We start from the raw sequence: 17,129 nt of genomic DNA, 5'->3' as shown, positions 1-17,129 counted from the left end.
GCCCTCTATGAAGGACCTTGACTTCACTGATCAAATCTCCTGGATTCCCAGTTAAAATGAGGCTCTGTTCTTGGGTTTGAGGCCTCCTAATGCTCTGGATGACTGGTAAAGGCAGAGGGAGATGAGGATGGAAAAGGGGGTTGAGGGTGAGCCCTCAGGGCCACTGCTTCTTGTTTGTATTCTGTTCATGGATTAGATGCGCAGAACCTGTCCTCTAGAATGGGGCAGGTGAAGTTAATTATATGAGAGATATGAACATTCTAGATGGAACCCGGTCCTGAGCTTTGTTGACAACTATGACAAGTGTGTAGAAGGTAGAATACATGAGATCTAGAACCTCATTTTTGCTTTTTAATATTTTTATATATTTTGAAATATTGAATGGTTTTAGGATAGAAGGAAAAACCATGAAAAGGATTGGGAATTAATATATAACCACAGAAAAAATTATATACCACATATAACATTGTACTTTTCATTTATTTTAATTTCAGGGTCCAGTGGCGATATTGTAATGACTCAGACTCCACTCTCCCTGGCTGTCACCCTGGGAGAGAAGGTCTCCCTCTCCTGCAGGTCTAGTGAGAGCCTCATAGATAGCGATGGAGATAGTGCTCTATCTTGCTACTTGCAGAAGCCTGGCCAGTCTCCAAAATTGCTGATCTATGGGGCTTCCATCCAAGCATCTGGGGTCCCAGGCAGATTCAGTGGCAGTGGGTCAGACACAGATTTCACACTGCAAATCAGCAGGGTTGAGGCTGAAGATATTGGGGGTTATTACTGCATGCAAGATATAGATACTCCTCCCACAGTGATACAGTCCTTAACAAAAACATTTCTGTAGGGCTTGGCCCAGCTGTACTATTTCAGAGCTTGGCTGGGGAGTAGCATAGCAAATTCTCTGAACTGAAGCAGTAATCTGAGTATGGAGGACTTGACAGAAGATGTCATACCAGAGACCTTGTCCAAGTGGGATCTTGTATTACTTCAGCTTCCAGGGACTCTCAAAACCAGAATTTATAATGTTACTGCAGAAGTCAATTTATCACTTATTCCCAAATGTGAAAGACAAAGACAAAAATATCTACCACCAGCATGCCATTTCTATAGTTTGGAGAGAATTACAGATTCAAATCCCAGGCAGAATGACTCAAGAAGCAGTAGTAGCTAGCAATTGAAGAATGAGTCACAAAGCTAGGCTTAAAATGAGACGTATTTTAAAAAACAGGAATGTTACTGAATATCACCAAATACAGAATATGTTTGTTAAATATAAAGCAAATTAATTATATGACTCAGATGTTACAACCTTGTTGCTTAATCAACTCATGATTCTGAACGTCCCTTTATTATTTTTTAATTGTGAAAATACTATACATAGGGGTTACAATTACATGAGCAAGGTAATGAGTACTCTTCTTATCAAGCATTTTTGCCATCTCCTTTGTTTCCTCTTACCATCCCTTCCCTCCCATCTTCACCCCAGACCATAGTTATAAAGTTCATTTTTCGACATAACGTCTTGTATATCTCATTGTTGTAATGGGTCCCCCTATTTCCCTATTTAAACAATTTGTTTTTCTCTTCCCCTTTGCAATTTATACCAACATCTAATAGTGAAAACAGGGGCCTCCTTGGGACAGGCCCATTTTTTTAAACAAGATACAAATTGAATTATGACTCTGAATAATGCTTTGTTCCATGGCCATTTCCTCCAGTCATTCTCTAATGTTGGCTCTTTATCACCTGCCTCTTACACCTTAGAACAATATGTTCTTCCCTTCCAAAAACCTACCATTAGATGGCAAACAACCCTCACAATGAGCAAAGGCTTCCACTGAGACTTGAGTGTGTATTGGATTTTCTCTCAGAAAATGCACAGACCACTCAGACATCCAAAGCAGACCCCTGCTATTTCCTTCAGCACAAGCATCATCTTAGGAAAGGACCATCCTTACCAGTTTCTGTATTACATTTAAGTTCTCCTAATCCCTCTGTCACTGATCTAAAATATCTCAGCTTCCACTGGTGGTAAAGCATGAAATAGCCTCATAGCCACAGCTATGCTGGGAGAAGTTCTATACTTACTGATTCTTAAACAGACAGAAAACATTTATAAAATTATCCACTGAGTATATCATGAGCTTTAGTAGGGAAGCATTTGAATATCTAAAAGAACCACAAACCACACAGAGAGTTGGTTTTAGTGCCAGGGGCAGACAATACTATTGAACAAATGCTACTTCTGCCGCTGCTCCCTCTCTGCTCCTGCCAACACCACTCCATGAAGCAAGGCTATGTCAGGTGAGACAGGGCTTATCCATGTGTGTCCTGATTGACCTGGAACTCTCCATATTCCTTCCTGTGTGAGTGATTAGGATTACACATAGGCAGTGTCTGTGGTAGAAACAGTCCTTTCATCTCAAATAGCTTATATTTGTATTTCAGAGGATGTCACTATCTATCAATCTTACACCTTATATCTTAAATAAGAATACTACTTTTACACATAACTTTGAAGGCATTTTAGGAAAATGAATAAACACAAAACACTTTGTCATGGTTTACATGGCAGCTAGCCTGTTAGAGATCAGTGACACAGTGAGCCTGAAACCCCTGTGTGCAGATCAGTTTCTTACTCTATGCACAAAACAGATCTTTTCTTTTTAAATAAGATTTTTCTAATTGTGAAAATACTTTGCAGACGGGTTACAATCACATGAGCAAGGGAATCAGTATATTTCTTATCAAACATTGTTGCCTTCTCCTTTTGTTTTTCCCTACCATCCCTGCCTTCCCATTACCACAACTACATTTCCCTTTCCCCTCCCCCCCACACTCCCAATATCAAATACAGTGAAAACAGGTGTTATACTGGGGGAGAGGGACATATAAAGCAACAAAAAATTACGTGGTACCTTATAAATACATTAGAAACAATTGTAAGAAAGAAAGAAAACTACTTGTGTTCCTATCTTGGGGTTCATTTCACTTAACATCATGTTATCTGACCTTTTCTTCTTGTCTCAGATATACACTAGTTATTGCAAATAAGGGAAACCATGGGACCTATGTTTCTTTGGGCCTGACTTACTTCAGTTAATATAATTTTGCCCAAGTCTTTCCATTTCCTAACAAATGGGGCAATGCCATTCTTTCTGATGGAGGCATCGAATTCCATTGTGTATATATACCACATTTTATCCATCCATTCATCTGTTGAGGGACATCTGGGTTGGTTCCCTATCTTAGCTATGGTAAATAATGCTGCAATAAACATAGTTGTGCTGGTAGCTTTAGTGTGGTATACAGAAGAGATCTTTATGCTTATGATTCCTACCTGAGGCTCAGGGACTAACAGACTTATTACATAAATTGAGAAATGGTTGATCTCCAACCTCTTATCCACTCTTCTTTCCTCCTGAAACACAGCCACTCCTAACATGTCTTTGTCTCAAACCCAGGTGTGGGGTGACTTTGTGTGTACTAGAAGTGGATGTTTATTAATAGACAGGTCCACCTTCAAAGTTCTTCCCATTAAATGCAGGTCAATAGAAAGGCATGAGTTTTATAATTTCATCATAGCCTGGTTTGGCTTCAGAAGTCTGATATTTCAGGCCACAGAAACATCATCACCAGGGTAGAATGGTGAATCTCTCAAATGCAGATCCACATGCAGTCCATTTAGTGAAGGGTGCTGAAGAGAACTTTGACTTTGGCAGTGACTTTCTCTGTGTCTGAGCTTCTGACTTTGAGGAACAGTGTTATTTTGTGTACCTGCAGCAGCTGCTTGGACTCACAATGATGAGAGGTTGATTCACTGTCATGTAAATGTCCTGCTAGTGGCTCCCCAGGTGTGACATCCTGCACTAGGGTGGACAGTGTCCCCACACGCTGGTCCTGATGTGGGAGCCTTCCTCATTGTGCTCTGCCTTCACTGTCTGTGGCAGTTTTTCCTTGCTTCCCATGCTAAGGATGTCTTCTCCATTCCTTGTGACTTAATTGCCTTGCTCACCCTTTACTGTGTTTTCTTTCATCAAATCTGAACCTGGGGGCTTGGAACGTGGCTCAGTGGTAAAGCCCTTTCCTTGCATGCATGAGGCCCTAGGTTCGATTCCTCAGCACTTCATAAGCAGAAAAAAAATGCCAGAAATGGTGCTGTGGCTCAAGTTGTAGAGCGCTAGCTTTGAACTGAAGAGCTGAGGGACAGCACCCAGGCCCAGAGTTCAGGCCCCAAATCAGACCCCCCCCCCAAGAAATCTGAACCTGCTGTGACCTCAAGTTTTAGCCCAGGTACTAAAAATGTTATTTAGGAACTGGAAGAGATGATAGTGTGGGAACATGAAGGTTTATGAAGCAGAGGAGACTGAAATAGATGTGAGTTCTTGGTTTAGGGAACATCTTATCTTTGAGGGGGGTCTTTTGGGGCTATTGATAGGAGACAGGAATGTTACCTGAGAGATTTGGAGACTGCTAGCTCAGAAATTCATGAAGATCACCAAGTTACATATATAGCCATGTCTTTTAAATCTTTCCCACCCTGCTGATTTTCATGTGCCCTGAGCACAGCCCACTGCCCTGAGGACTTCTTCAGAGGCTTCTCACACCCTATGCAGGAGAAGGTTCCACTCAACAAACAGCCTGGACATGAAGGCCCCTGCTCAGCTCCTGGGGCTCCTGCTGCTCTGGCTCCCAGGTAAGGAAGAACAATGCGGAGGATTACTCATCTCATGTTAACAGAGCAGCTTGAGGCTTCGTGGAAGTACTTGGATGATATCATTAATTAAGTGACTAATTGTTTTAATGTTTACAATGTCAGGTGCCCATTGTGATGTCCAGTTGACTCAGTCACCATCCTTGCCTGCATCTCTGGGAGAGAGAGTTCACATCACTTGCAAAGCCAGTCAGGTCATTAGCAATTATTTACATTCTTACCAGCAGAGAGCAAGGAAAGCGCCAAAGCTCCTGATCTATTTTGCACCTACTTGGCAATCTGGGGTCCCATGGAGGTTCAATGGAAGTGGATCTGGCACAGAGTTCACTCTCAGCATCAGCAGCCTGGAGCCTCAACATTTTGCCACATACTATTGTCAGCAGGGTAATTATTTACCTACCCCTGTGACACCAGTCACAGGGTGAGAGGCTGGGCTGACCCAGATGCTTATCCTGGTGTTTCCAACTACTGACAGAACATCTCAGATGCAGCCCCCTTTGTAAGGTCACTGGAAAGCATTGGTAGATACGTTCTGGAGTCAATTGCATACCTTAACTGTCTGTCCTCCTGCTCATCCCAAGCAGCACACACCTGACACTGCCTCCTGTGACTTACAAAGATCACTGCTCTGTACTCATGTACGTTCCAGTCTGTACTACAATTCTGCAGTCAGTCAATAACGAAGTCATTCTAGATATGTCAGGGCAGGTTTTTAAATGCAAAAAAAAAAACCTTTTGAAAAACATTTTAAAAACAATTTTTTGAAGAAAAATAGTCATTAAAATTTATTTGAAATCAATTTTGTATTGCCATGGTACAATTTATTTTGAGGTACAATATGATGTTTGGGGATGCTAAATAATTAAACACGTGAGTTTAGTAATTTAAACATTTATCTATTTCTTGTCATGGAATTTTTTTCAGCAAATGTATTTTTAAATACTCATTCCAACTCTCATATTAAAACATCCAACATTTTAATCTAGTTCTCAGAAAATTAATTCATTTTGATACTGTGTAACATATTAATATTTTACACTGCCATTGTCTAAACCATAGAAAGTAGAGTTGAAAAATATGTATTTAAATAACTTCAGGAAATATCAAGAAAAAATTAACTAATACTTTGTATCATGTTTTGGAAGGTTTGAACATGTTTTTTTTTTTCTGGAGCTTGATCTTGGAGGTGTTATTCAGAGAGCCGATATCAAAAGCACCCTTGGCTTCTGGCCTAGTTAAAATAAATGCAAACTGAAGAATGGAAAGAAATATATGTGAATAAATAAAATGCATTTAAGACACTTGTGGAGTCATACACTAGGTACAGTTACAGAGTGACCCATATTATATCTATATTTATCAGAGTAATCAGAAGTGACTTCCATATATCCTACAGACATACTGAGAGTCGTAAGTTCACATTTAGTAATTAACATGCATTCTTACACATGGAAATGTATATGGAAGGGAGGAGTTGCATTGGGAAGGATGGTTCAGAATGATGAAAGAGTGATAGGTAATGATGAATTTTCATAACCATGAATGTTTATGGACATCATTTTGTAAAACTAGTGATGGAGGGGCAACATGACCTGGTGCCAGCCAGATCGATGAATAAACATACCCCTTACCTGAAAAAAACAAATACAATGTAAGACAAAAGATTTGTATGGAGGGGGCTGGGAAGGTGGCTCAGTGGTAGAGCACTTGCCTTGCATGCCTGAGGCCCTGGGTTCGATTCCTCAGCACCACATAAGCAAAAAGAAAAAAGCTGGAAGTGGCGTTGTGGCTCAAGTGGTAGAGCGCTAGCCTTGAGCTGAAGAGCTGACGGACAGCGCCCAAGCCCAGAGTTCAGGCCCCTCTACCGGACCCAAAAAAAAAAAAAAAAAGATTTGTATGGAGTTCTTTTGCCCACACTCTCACCTTTGTCCAAGTCCCTTCGATAGGATTGAGTCCCTTCCCCCTTCCAATCCTATATGTGATTAGAAGAAGCCTCATCTCATTCAGAATCTAAGAAAGCAGAGAGGGAGAGGAGTGCTAGGAAATGTATTTCCTGAAGAGACTATGCTGATGGGAGCCCACAGCTGATGACCCAGAGAAGTTACCCCCTAACTCTCAGAATATATCCAGGAGGGCCTTGTCCAAGACCAGGTACACACATGCCTCTTCCTATTAGCACCCTGTAACCATAGTAAGAGTTTCAGTAAGTCTCAGTTCATAGAAAATGAGATATTATCATGAAATATGTAAGGGACCATTCTCAAATAGAAATATTTCTTGTCAAAAAGGAATCAAACACAACTAAACATGCATGTAGTATTATTTTCTTTCCTACTCAGAAAGTGTCCAGAATTCAGGATCATCAATAGCATCCCTGAGAGCATGTTACAAATAAAATATTACAAAACCACTTCACATCTGAGTATGAATCTGCCTTTCAGCAAGTTAACAAGTAATCTCTATAAGGTTTGAGAAGTTGTATTTAGAAGAAGAAGAGTATCACAGGTAGAGAGCTGCTTTTTACTCCTCAATTAGCCTATTAAGAGCACTTCTATTTAAACCAGATTTCTCTGTCTCTCACACACACCTGTGCGCACACACACATAAACATGACACACGTGAGTCAGTCCTTCCCTATAACAAAGAAACTGGCCTAAACCCTGAGTAAAGAAGTTTGTTTAGCATACAGTTTTAGATGCAGAAAGTCCCCGATGCTGAATCTTCATCTGTCTGTACTCTGGTGAGGCCTGTCTTGCATTTGGTACAAGATGTTGTGTTAATAAAGAGAGAACCAGTTGTAATTTGTGGTGGCCAAGCATATGGTTGTCTTCCTTTGATAGCAGGGGACTATTATGAGAACTGCCTCACTGCATGAGAGTATCTTTAACCCTCTGGTGAGCAGTGGTATAACCTCCAATCCCATAATATAATCACTTCTCACAAGTCACCTCTTCCATTGGCCAGGTTCATCCATTGGGGTATCAGTACAAACATCCTGCATGTCCTCTTCCTTCCTTGAGGTAAAGTAGAGACTGAAATCTCTGAGACAAATAAACAGAGACTGGAGACATTCAGAGATTTTATATTAATTTAAGATAATCAAAATTATATATATACATATATATCATTTTAAATAGTTACACAAAGTGTTCTCAACTAAGTATGTCAATTGATAAGAACACTATATTTTGATCCTCTCGCCCTTCCGTTACTCTCCAGATGAAACTTTAAGAAATCCTTTGATTAATTTGCTGAAAAATACATTGTGGAAGAATGATAGGATATTTAGTGAATTTAAGAAACTGTTACAATGTAGGGGCTGGGATGGTGACTCAGTGGTAGTGCGCTTACCTTGAATGCATGAGGCCTTGGGTTCGATTCCTCAGCACCACATAAGCAAAAAGAAAAAAGCCTGAAGTGGTGCTGTGGCTCAAGTGTTAGAGCGCTAGCCTTGAGCTGAAGAGCTGAGGGACAGCGCCCAGGCGCAGAGTTCAGGCCCCAAGACTGGACCCCCCCCCAAAAAAAAACTGTTACACTGTAATTCTATGCTTCCATCTGAAAGAATGACATTGCCCTATTTGTTAGGAAATGGAAAGACTCAGAAAAATAGTATATTAAAATATAAAATAAAATAAAATAAAATATATAATATAATATATAACTATATAAAATATAAAATAAAATTAAAATATTATATTAAAATATTATAAAGTGTAATAAGCCAGGCACAAAGAAATATAGTTCCCATGGTTTCCCTTATTTGCAATAACTAGTATATATCTGAGACAAGCAGAAAAGTTCAGATAAGATGATGTTAAGTGAAATGAACGCCAAGATAAAAGTACAAAAGTGCTTTTTTTCTTTCTTGCTATTGTTTCTAATGTATTTATAATGTACCTGGTGAATTTTTTGTTTCTTTGTATGTCCTTCTCCCACGGTTTAACCCTTGGTTTCACTATATTTGATGTTGGCATAATTTGCGGAGGGGAAGGGAAAAACAAATTGTTTAAGTAGGGATACAGGTGGACCCATTGCATCAATGAGATGTACAGAATGCTATGTTAAAAAAGGAACTTTACAATTTGGCAGGGTGGGTGGGGTAGGTGAGGGGGAGTGTAGTTGTGGAGATGGGAAGGAAGGGATGGTAGGGGAAAAACAAAGGAGGAGGCAACAATGCTTGATAAGAAATGTACTCATTACCTTGCTCATGTGATTGTAACCCCTCTGTACAGTATTTTCACAATTAAAAACTTATTAAAAATTACATTGAATTCATACTTTCAATTGCAATCATTTCTACCATTAGGTTAAAAGACCATTAGGGTACTTACTGCCTGTAAGAGAAAATTTTGTTATGCCTGTCAATTCTATACCCTTCATGTTAATATGAATATCCTGGAAAATAGAGGTGCTAACCTTTGTAGCTAGCATCCCTAAAAGATAACTTGGTAACTATGGTATGCCTCTTCATCTAGCTCAACTCTGTGCTTTTACTGGTCAACTATTTTGAGAATCAGTTCCAGATATTATCAGTGGAGTCCTTCTGTCCATGCTACAGGCATCATGGATTTTATTTGTTATCACCAGTATTTTGATTGGAAGGGGTGTGGGGGGGGGAACTCCCAGTCTATTAAAAATGTAGTCAGTTTTGGCTCACCCCAACAACACACACAAATTTGTGAACACACTCATACCTACTGCATATCAATCTGTATTTTTAAGAAGTTAACAAGGATCCATAAAAGGTTTTAGAAACTAGGCTTTAGGAGAAGTCGATTTCTGCTAAGGAGATCTTTAAATGGCAAAATTATTTAAGCACAGACAAATATTTATCAATTATATGATCTCAGGCCTGAGAATAATAATGATATTTAGAAATTTGAGGATATATCAAGATTAAATATTATTCAAAATATTGCCTACAATCCCCAGAAATGGGAGAAGTAGATTCAAGTTGAGGTTTTACTGGCCAATTTTTATCAAGAAGCTATCTCAAGAGAAATCTAGGCATTGGGGTAATCTCCTATAGTCATGGTTACCAAGGCAGTACAGATAGGTGGAACATGGCCTTGTCTGTATCTTCTAAACAAAACTAAAATGCAAAAGTTTAGGAGTAGTGCTCATTTTAGAAGACTTGCTTAGCTACCTCAAAGCAGTGTTGAATGTTCAGAATACAAACACTTCAAAAATGTGTTTCCTTGTTGGATATTTTATGACCGGAATTTCTCTATGTACATTGACTTCTAGATGTTGGTCATGATCTCTATAATACTCTGCCTCTTTAGTCAATGAGGAAGATCAAACAAAATCCAATTTAGAGGCAAACTGAGTGATCTGCAGCACAACAGTTAAAGGAGCTCCAGCAGGATCATCACCAATTAAAAGCTGATATATATAACTGTTAGCAGTGGTTTACCAGTGGTTCATTGCATACTATTTTTGTTAAAAACCAATTGCATAACTATGGATATTTAAAAAACAATGGGGAAAAGGAAAAATAAAAAGTCTGCAAAATATAAAAATATGTAGAATATATTGTAATTCACATATGGAAACATGTAAGGAGCAGTTAGCATTCACTTTATCCAGATTATTTATAACATATAATGTAATATACAATAATATATAGCAATGTATAAGTAGAGAAATAAAAATGATATTTGAATAGGTAGTACAGATTTAACAAATGTGATTCATTCACAGTTAACAAATAGGCATACTTATACATATATTGGTATGTGTTTATATGGGTCATCTATAAAACATGTGCCTAGATTTATATATTTATTGTGTGCATATATACATCTATATGTACATATAGATGTGTACATATGTACATATAAATGTCCAAATGTAGCTGATAAACATGCAGCTACAATGTACACACCGAGAAATTATCACAGGTCCAATGAAACATAGTTTATCCTTTGAAGAGACTGTCTTAAAGAAAGACATGTAAGAACACCCAGCATGTAGACTTTTGAGGAAACCATGTATATATGGCTCAGTAGTCTTCTTTCTATACTCACTATATTCTTTGAAAGGTTTAAGGAAACAGAAAAAATTCTGATGATCTTTAATGATGGCCTCTAGGTTGGATATACTTCTGGACCTGGCTGTGAGAGATTCTCTAGAGAGAATTGACTAAGAGAGAAGCCCCACCCTATTATACACAGCCCCTTCCAAAGGACTGAGTTCTCATTAAACCAAAGGGGAAGGAAGATGTAGCCACCACGTATAAGATTTCCTCTGTTTCTTGGGTGCCATGTTGTGAGCTTCACCAAACTCTGCCCACATGGTAGACTAGACTTTATGATCTAAGAGTTGCAATCAAGTACTCTGCCCTTTATATTGCTTTTACTGAGGTCTTAGACACAACAAGGGAAATCTAAGTAACACAGCTTCATAACTTTGGCCCTAGCTTACTTTTTAACCAATGGTGGAAGATGAATTAGGCACCAGAAGCATTTGGGGGTTCCCAGCACTCAATTGAGAGAAATGGCTATTATTTGTTGTGGTAATAATATGTTGAGGTAGCTACTTTTAAGTAAGAGTTTCAATGTGGGAATGTATGTATTAGTGAAGCAAAGTCATTAAACATGAATCAGTCCATAAACTCATGAATTGGATTTATCCTCAGGAGTGTGAGATGTGGATGTAAACAGCACAAGAGAGCTGCAGGCCAGGAGGTGGATTCTGAGCACTCATGTCTGGGTGCTATAATCTCAGAGCAGGAGGAAAGGGACAGCTCTTCTCTGCAAGACATCACTGAATAGAGAATCCCAGTACCAAAGTTCATCCTACTGGCTCCAACTTCTACTCCATTCTTGAAAAGGTTCCCAGAACTTCTGCCTTAAGATTTCTCAATAGTTTGTAAACAAATCCATATCCTAAGATAAATCATCTTGTGCTGAGCACACTTGACAACTGTGACTAAGAACAGTGACAAATCCACAGGGAGAGCAACAGGCTCCTTTCCTTCCAATTAGAATACTTTCCCAGCAGACAGAGTCCAGAAAGCCAACACTAGCTAACTTGCAAGCCATCAGTACTCAAGCCACATAAGCACAAGGTGAGTCATTGGTTTTCCACACCTGTACCATGTCATACAACAAGTAGTGATCAACTTTTCTTCACCACTTCAGCCCTCCACATGCAGTCAGTGATTCATATTTAGTAAAATACCACGTTTGGCATGGAGAGATCTGGGGATCTCTGTGCAGCTTAGGCCTCTTGTTTCTCTATCTTCACCTGTGTGGACTTACTAGCTCTTATTCTTCAAGTTATCACTGGCAAACCACTGACACACACACAAACACACATCCACATATACACACTCAGATACAGACAGACAGATACACACACACACACACACACACACACAAATCTACCATCTTATCTGAATTTAATCCGTAGAAAAATTAGAAAGGATACATGAAAATATAATTTATAATTCTTCCTGAAAAAGAATCCTGGGGTTCATTTAGCTTAGCATCATCTTAGATGGTCATATGTACATAGTTTTTGAGATTTTCTGCTTTTCAGATAAAATTATCCTAGATGTATACTAATTATTACATATGAGGGAAACCTGAATCCTAAGATATGGACACAGAGGACTTTCTTTGTTGTTGTTTTTAATGTATTGTGTGATTTTTTTTTGTTTCTTTTGTATGTTCTTTCCCCCTGTGGTATAACCAATGTTTTCAATGTACTGATTTTGGTACCCTGAATATTGTATGTACATTTGTCTAATTTGGGGAGGAGAAAGGAAATAACAAAACGCTGAAACAAGGACACAGGATGACTCATTGCAACGATAATACACACAAGACTCTATATTGGAAATGAACTTTACAACTTTGGAGGGGGGGGAAGGTATGAGGGAGGGAAGGGAGAAAAGGGATAGTGGGAGAACAACAAAGGAGGGAGTAACAATGCTTGACAAGAAATGTACTCATTACCTTACTCATGTAAATGTAACCGTTTGTACAGCATCTTTGCAATAAAGTAAAATTAAAATTTAATAAAAAGTTAAAAAAAGAATCCTGGTGTAAAAGCATGTACTGTTCGAATACTACCACTAGATGGTAGTGAAACCACACAAGACATATAAAAAGAGCTATTTAGGGCTAGGAAGGTGGCTCAGTGGGAAAGCGCTTGCCTTGAATGCATGAGACCTTGGGTTGGATTCCTCAGCACCACATAAGCAGAAAAATAAGCCGGAAGTGGCGCAGTGGCTCAAGAGGTAGAGCGCTAGCCTTGAGCTGAAGAGCGGAGGGACAGCGCCGAGGCCCAGAGTTCAGGCCCCATGATTAGTAATCTAGGGAAACTAGAGCGAGTGTTTTATCATCAACAAAGAGTCTCCAGGCTTGGGTATTTGACTAGGACCAGGGACACTCAGAAGGAGCTGTCAGCAGGCTGAATTGTGGGGGAAAGTCTTCTGTTTTTGGAATTTACAGACTGGAAGCTTGGCTTTGCCTCTATTTCCTGCCTTATTCATCAGCAAAGACCATGTTTCAAGGATTGATTCATATCCCTCTGAGATATGTGTCCTTGGAGAAGTCTGTAACAGTGAGTGAGGTGATGTGAGGTCCTGAGACTGTAGCAAGTCCTGTAGTGCTAGTGTCTTGAGGAGATGTGGCACTGGATGGCTCTGTCTCTGTCTCTGTCACAGACATCAAAGTCCTTGTGAGGACATTACAAGAAAGTGAACAGTCAGGAAGAGAGTCTAAAACAGATGATACTCTAGACTTCCTGGCTTCCAGAACATTGATTTTTAAAACTATTCCATGAATTTATGCACCAGCTCAAGATATCTGTGCTTTCCATGGCAGTGCAGGGAAACTAAGTCACCAAACCAGCTCTCCCTGAGCAGGATCAGCCTTAGGAATTGGCATGTAGTTTGGACATGTAGTTGCAAACTTGCTTCTCTTCTTGCTGCTGCTGCAACCATGGTGAGGAAGCAGGACTCAGGTTCCATTCTCATTGAGCTTGAATTCAAGAATGTTGCCTAGCAGTTGAAGGTTTAAGCCTGCTTAGTTTTTGGATCAGAATCAGAAAAGCATCAACTAAATGGGATGCATTACTGGTATTGTTTGTAGACGTACATGTATTTTTTTTCTTCTGTAAGCAAATGAGAAGATCCTTTTTATCCAAACATTCTTTTCTCTATATAGCCCTCAGCACAGACTTTATAATGCCTCTCCTGACTTGTAAATGACATATCTACATACTCGGGGGAGTCAGGGTTGTGCCATTATTTTAGATTCACATAGCATATAGAAGTTTATGTAGGTAAAATAAAGAAGTATATGTATTTATATATTTGTTTGTGCATTTCATTTATTCAGTTTTATTATTATAGTTTTCATAGTACAGATGATTTATCTCCTTGGTTATGCTTATATATTCTTATTTTTGAGGAAATAATTTCATAATTTCTTTTTCCCTATTTAGTATGGTGTTGACAATGGTTTTGCCACATATCTTTTATTGGGCTGAGGTGATATTTTTTCTATCCCTAGTCACTTGAGAGAATTTTATCAAGCGCTTTTCTCCAATGAATGGCAACATTTAAAGTTATTATCTTTTTATATTTTCTGCTGCTTCTCTGAATCCAACTTGCCAAGAACAATGACCACTATTGAGCCTCTACTGCTGCACCACACATGAGAAGAGCAGACCATCACCTGGTATGCAGTTGAGGACAAATGGCCAGCAGAACTGATCAGCAACTTCACAATGTTCCAATCCTGAGAATGAAACCCTACCATGCCTGGTTGTGTGGGACTGTGTTTTGAGAGGTATACATTCAAATCCTGATATTCTACAAGGCTGGTGTAGCTATAAGAGGCCAATGCAGGTGGCTCATACCTGAAAACCTACCTACACAGAAGGCTGAGATCTGCTGATCACAGTTCAAAGCCGGCCCAGGAAAGGAAAGTGCAAGAGACTCTTTCCTCCAGTTAACCAACAAAAGGACAGAAATGGAATTGTGGCTGAGGTGGTTGCTCATCCTTGGTGGGGGGTATGAAAGGATAAGATTTCAGTATTTCTTTTGAGCTATATCATTTATAACTCATCTACAGGATTGAAGTTACAACCTATTGGGAAATTACCTGTGTTAGTCATCTCCCTTTCCATGTGATTGGCTGTAATTTCACTTTGAAACTTTCTTCCAGTAATGGTATCTGAAAGAGTTTGGAAAGGAATAAAAGAAATAATTTACAAATAACATATTTATAAGATAATTTCTTTGTTGCTTTGTATGTCCCTCCCCCAAGGTATAACCCATGATTTCACTGTATTTGATGTTGGTATAATTTGGAGAGGAGAAGGGAAAAAACAATTTGTTTAAATAGGGATACAGGTGGACCCATTGTACTAAAGAGATGTACAAGACGTTATGTCGAAAAATGACCTTTACAACTTTGGTGCTTGGGGTGTAGTGAGGGCAGGGGTCGAGGGAACAGGAATAGGGGAGATAGGAATTGATGGGAAGAGGAAAGAAAGGAGGAGGCAACAATGCTTGATAAGAAATGTACTCATTAACTTGGTCATGTAATTGTAAACTCTCTGTATGGTATTTTCACATTAAAACACTTATTTAAAAATAATATATAGTACCACATACGTGGTATATAAGTGCACATCAGAGGGAAACTAGGAGGAAGACACAGAAACAGAGGGAAATGGGAAAACATACAAGAGTGGGACCTATCAGCTACACTGGACATTGATCAAAATGAACAAAGCAACTCAATGGAAGCAATGGGAGGGAGGGAATGAGCAGGAAAGAGGGAAAAGCTGACACTAAGCAAAAGGAAAGAAATGTATATATCACCCCATGTGGAAGAATAACTGTATTGTCAAAGCTCATAGAATTTACAAACTTTATAAACCATGATAAAGATAATTCACCCCACGAATGTTAGAATGTGTTTGTGACTATAAATATCACTTACTTTGTGACTATAAGAATCACAATCCTGTGAAATTTGAGAAATTTATGTAATCACTTAATCACAATAAAAAACCCTATAATAAATTTTAATAGAAGAAAATTTTTGTGTAACCTATAAGAAAATGTCACAAACAGTGTCCAATAGTAACAGAAATGTATGTTCTTCAGGCTGAGTCGAATATGAATTCCTCTGTAAAACTCCGAACCAACATTCAGTTTCTGAGTAGATCCTGATGAAGCTTAAGAGAAGACTTAATCTTGAGTACTTGTTATATTGAGACATGAAAACAGATCTTGCTGGGTCCTGCTATGAGGTGTGGAGTCCTGGCTGTGGCTGCCCCCATGGAATCCAGGCATGACAAGGAGGGTCTAATACAGAGTTAATAACTTTTCTAGGAACAGACTCTGTAGAAAGATTAAAAATAGATGTTGCAATAGTCTGACTACCTAACTGAATGTCACTGGCGTTCTTGTACATACTGTCTTAAAGAAGAGAGAGAAGAATATTAAGAATGCTGTTGTTAGTCTGGTGAAGAGTTATGCTGAATAAGCGTCATCCCATATTTACAGATTGTGAAAATGCCTATGTAAAATTTAGTTTTCTGGGGCTGGGAAGGTGGCTCCGTGCTAGAGTGCTTGCCTTGCATGCATGAGGCCCTGGGTTTGATTCCGCAGTACCACATAAGCAAAAGAAAAAAAGCCGGAAGTGTTGCTGTGGCTCAAGTGGTAGAGCACTAGCCTTGAGCGGAAGAGTTGAGGGACAGCACCCAGGCCCAGAGATCAGGACCCACGACCGGACACAAAACAAATAAACAAACAAACAAATAAATAAACAGTTTTCTCTGCCATTTTTCTCTTTCATTTAGAAATGTTATTAGTTTACCCTCTGTAAGGAGGATTTTATCCTCTGGGTTATTTTGTTTTGACACAAGTGATCATAAGGAACTTAATTTATTAGGCCCTCTATGAAGAATCTTATTTTTTTAATCACTTGTAGGGATTGAACTCAGGACCTGGGCACTGATCCTGAGCTCTTTTGCCCAAGGCTAACACTCTACCACTTTCAGCCACAGCACCACTTACAATTTCTGAATGATTAATTGGAGATAAGAGTCACAGGAGAATTTTCTGCCTGGACTGGCTTTGAACCATGTCCTCAGAACTCAGCCTCCAGAATAGCTAGGATTATAGACGTGAGCCACCAGTGTCTGGCTTATAATGAATATCTCTAACAGGTGTTGATAACTTGCTAATCTTAAATTAACTTTCCTTCAGTGATATCAGATTAACTGAAGTAGGTATTTGATTTCCTTACCTAATTCAAACCACAGTGATATTGGATAGAAGTCTTGAGAGACAATGGCAAATGAAGTCTCTGTACAGTACTTTTCTCTAGAATAACTAGAAGAGGGCCAATCAAATTGACCCTTCACCAAGACTCTCCTGGAC

The 17,129-nt window shown here is 39.1% G+C and overlaps 1 long non-coding RNA gene and 1 pseudogene across 1 annotated transcript; one reads left to right on the top strand and one right to left on the bottom strand.

The window, feature by feature from the left end:
• The window catches only part of LOC122116688, a 247,471-nt pseudogene that overhangs the window by 70,082 nt on the left and 160,260 nt on the right, over window positions 1-17,129 (top strand).
• On the bottom strand, window positions 718-16,750 carry LOC122116752. Its single transcript, XR_006149024.1, has 3 exons — window positions 16,739-16,750; window positions 6,970-6,973; window positions 718-803 (listed from the first exon to the last, which is right to left on the bottom strand). It is a non-coding gene; the product is annotated as an uncharacterized LOC122116752 (long non-coding RNA).

The sequence above is a fragment of the Dipodomys spectabilis genome, unplaced genomic scaffold, assembly GCF_019054845.1.
Source record: "Dipodomys spectabilis isolate Male_0828 unplaced genomic scaffold, ASM1905484v1 ptg000137l, whole genome shotgun sequence".
In the NCBI taxonomy this organism is placed as follows: domain Eukaryota; kingdom Metazoa; phylum Chordata; class Mammalia; order Rodentia; family Heteromyidae; genus Dipodomys; species Dipodomys spectabilis.
The sequence above is the reverse complement of the archived record's forward strand: the minus strand, read 5'-3'. Positions and strand labels throughout refer to the sequence as shown.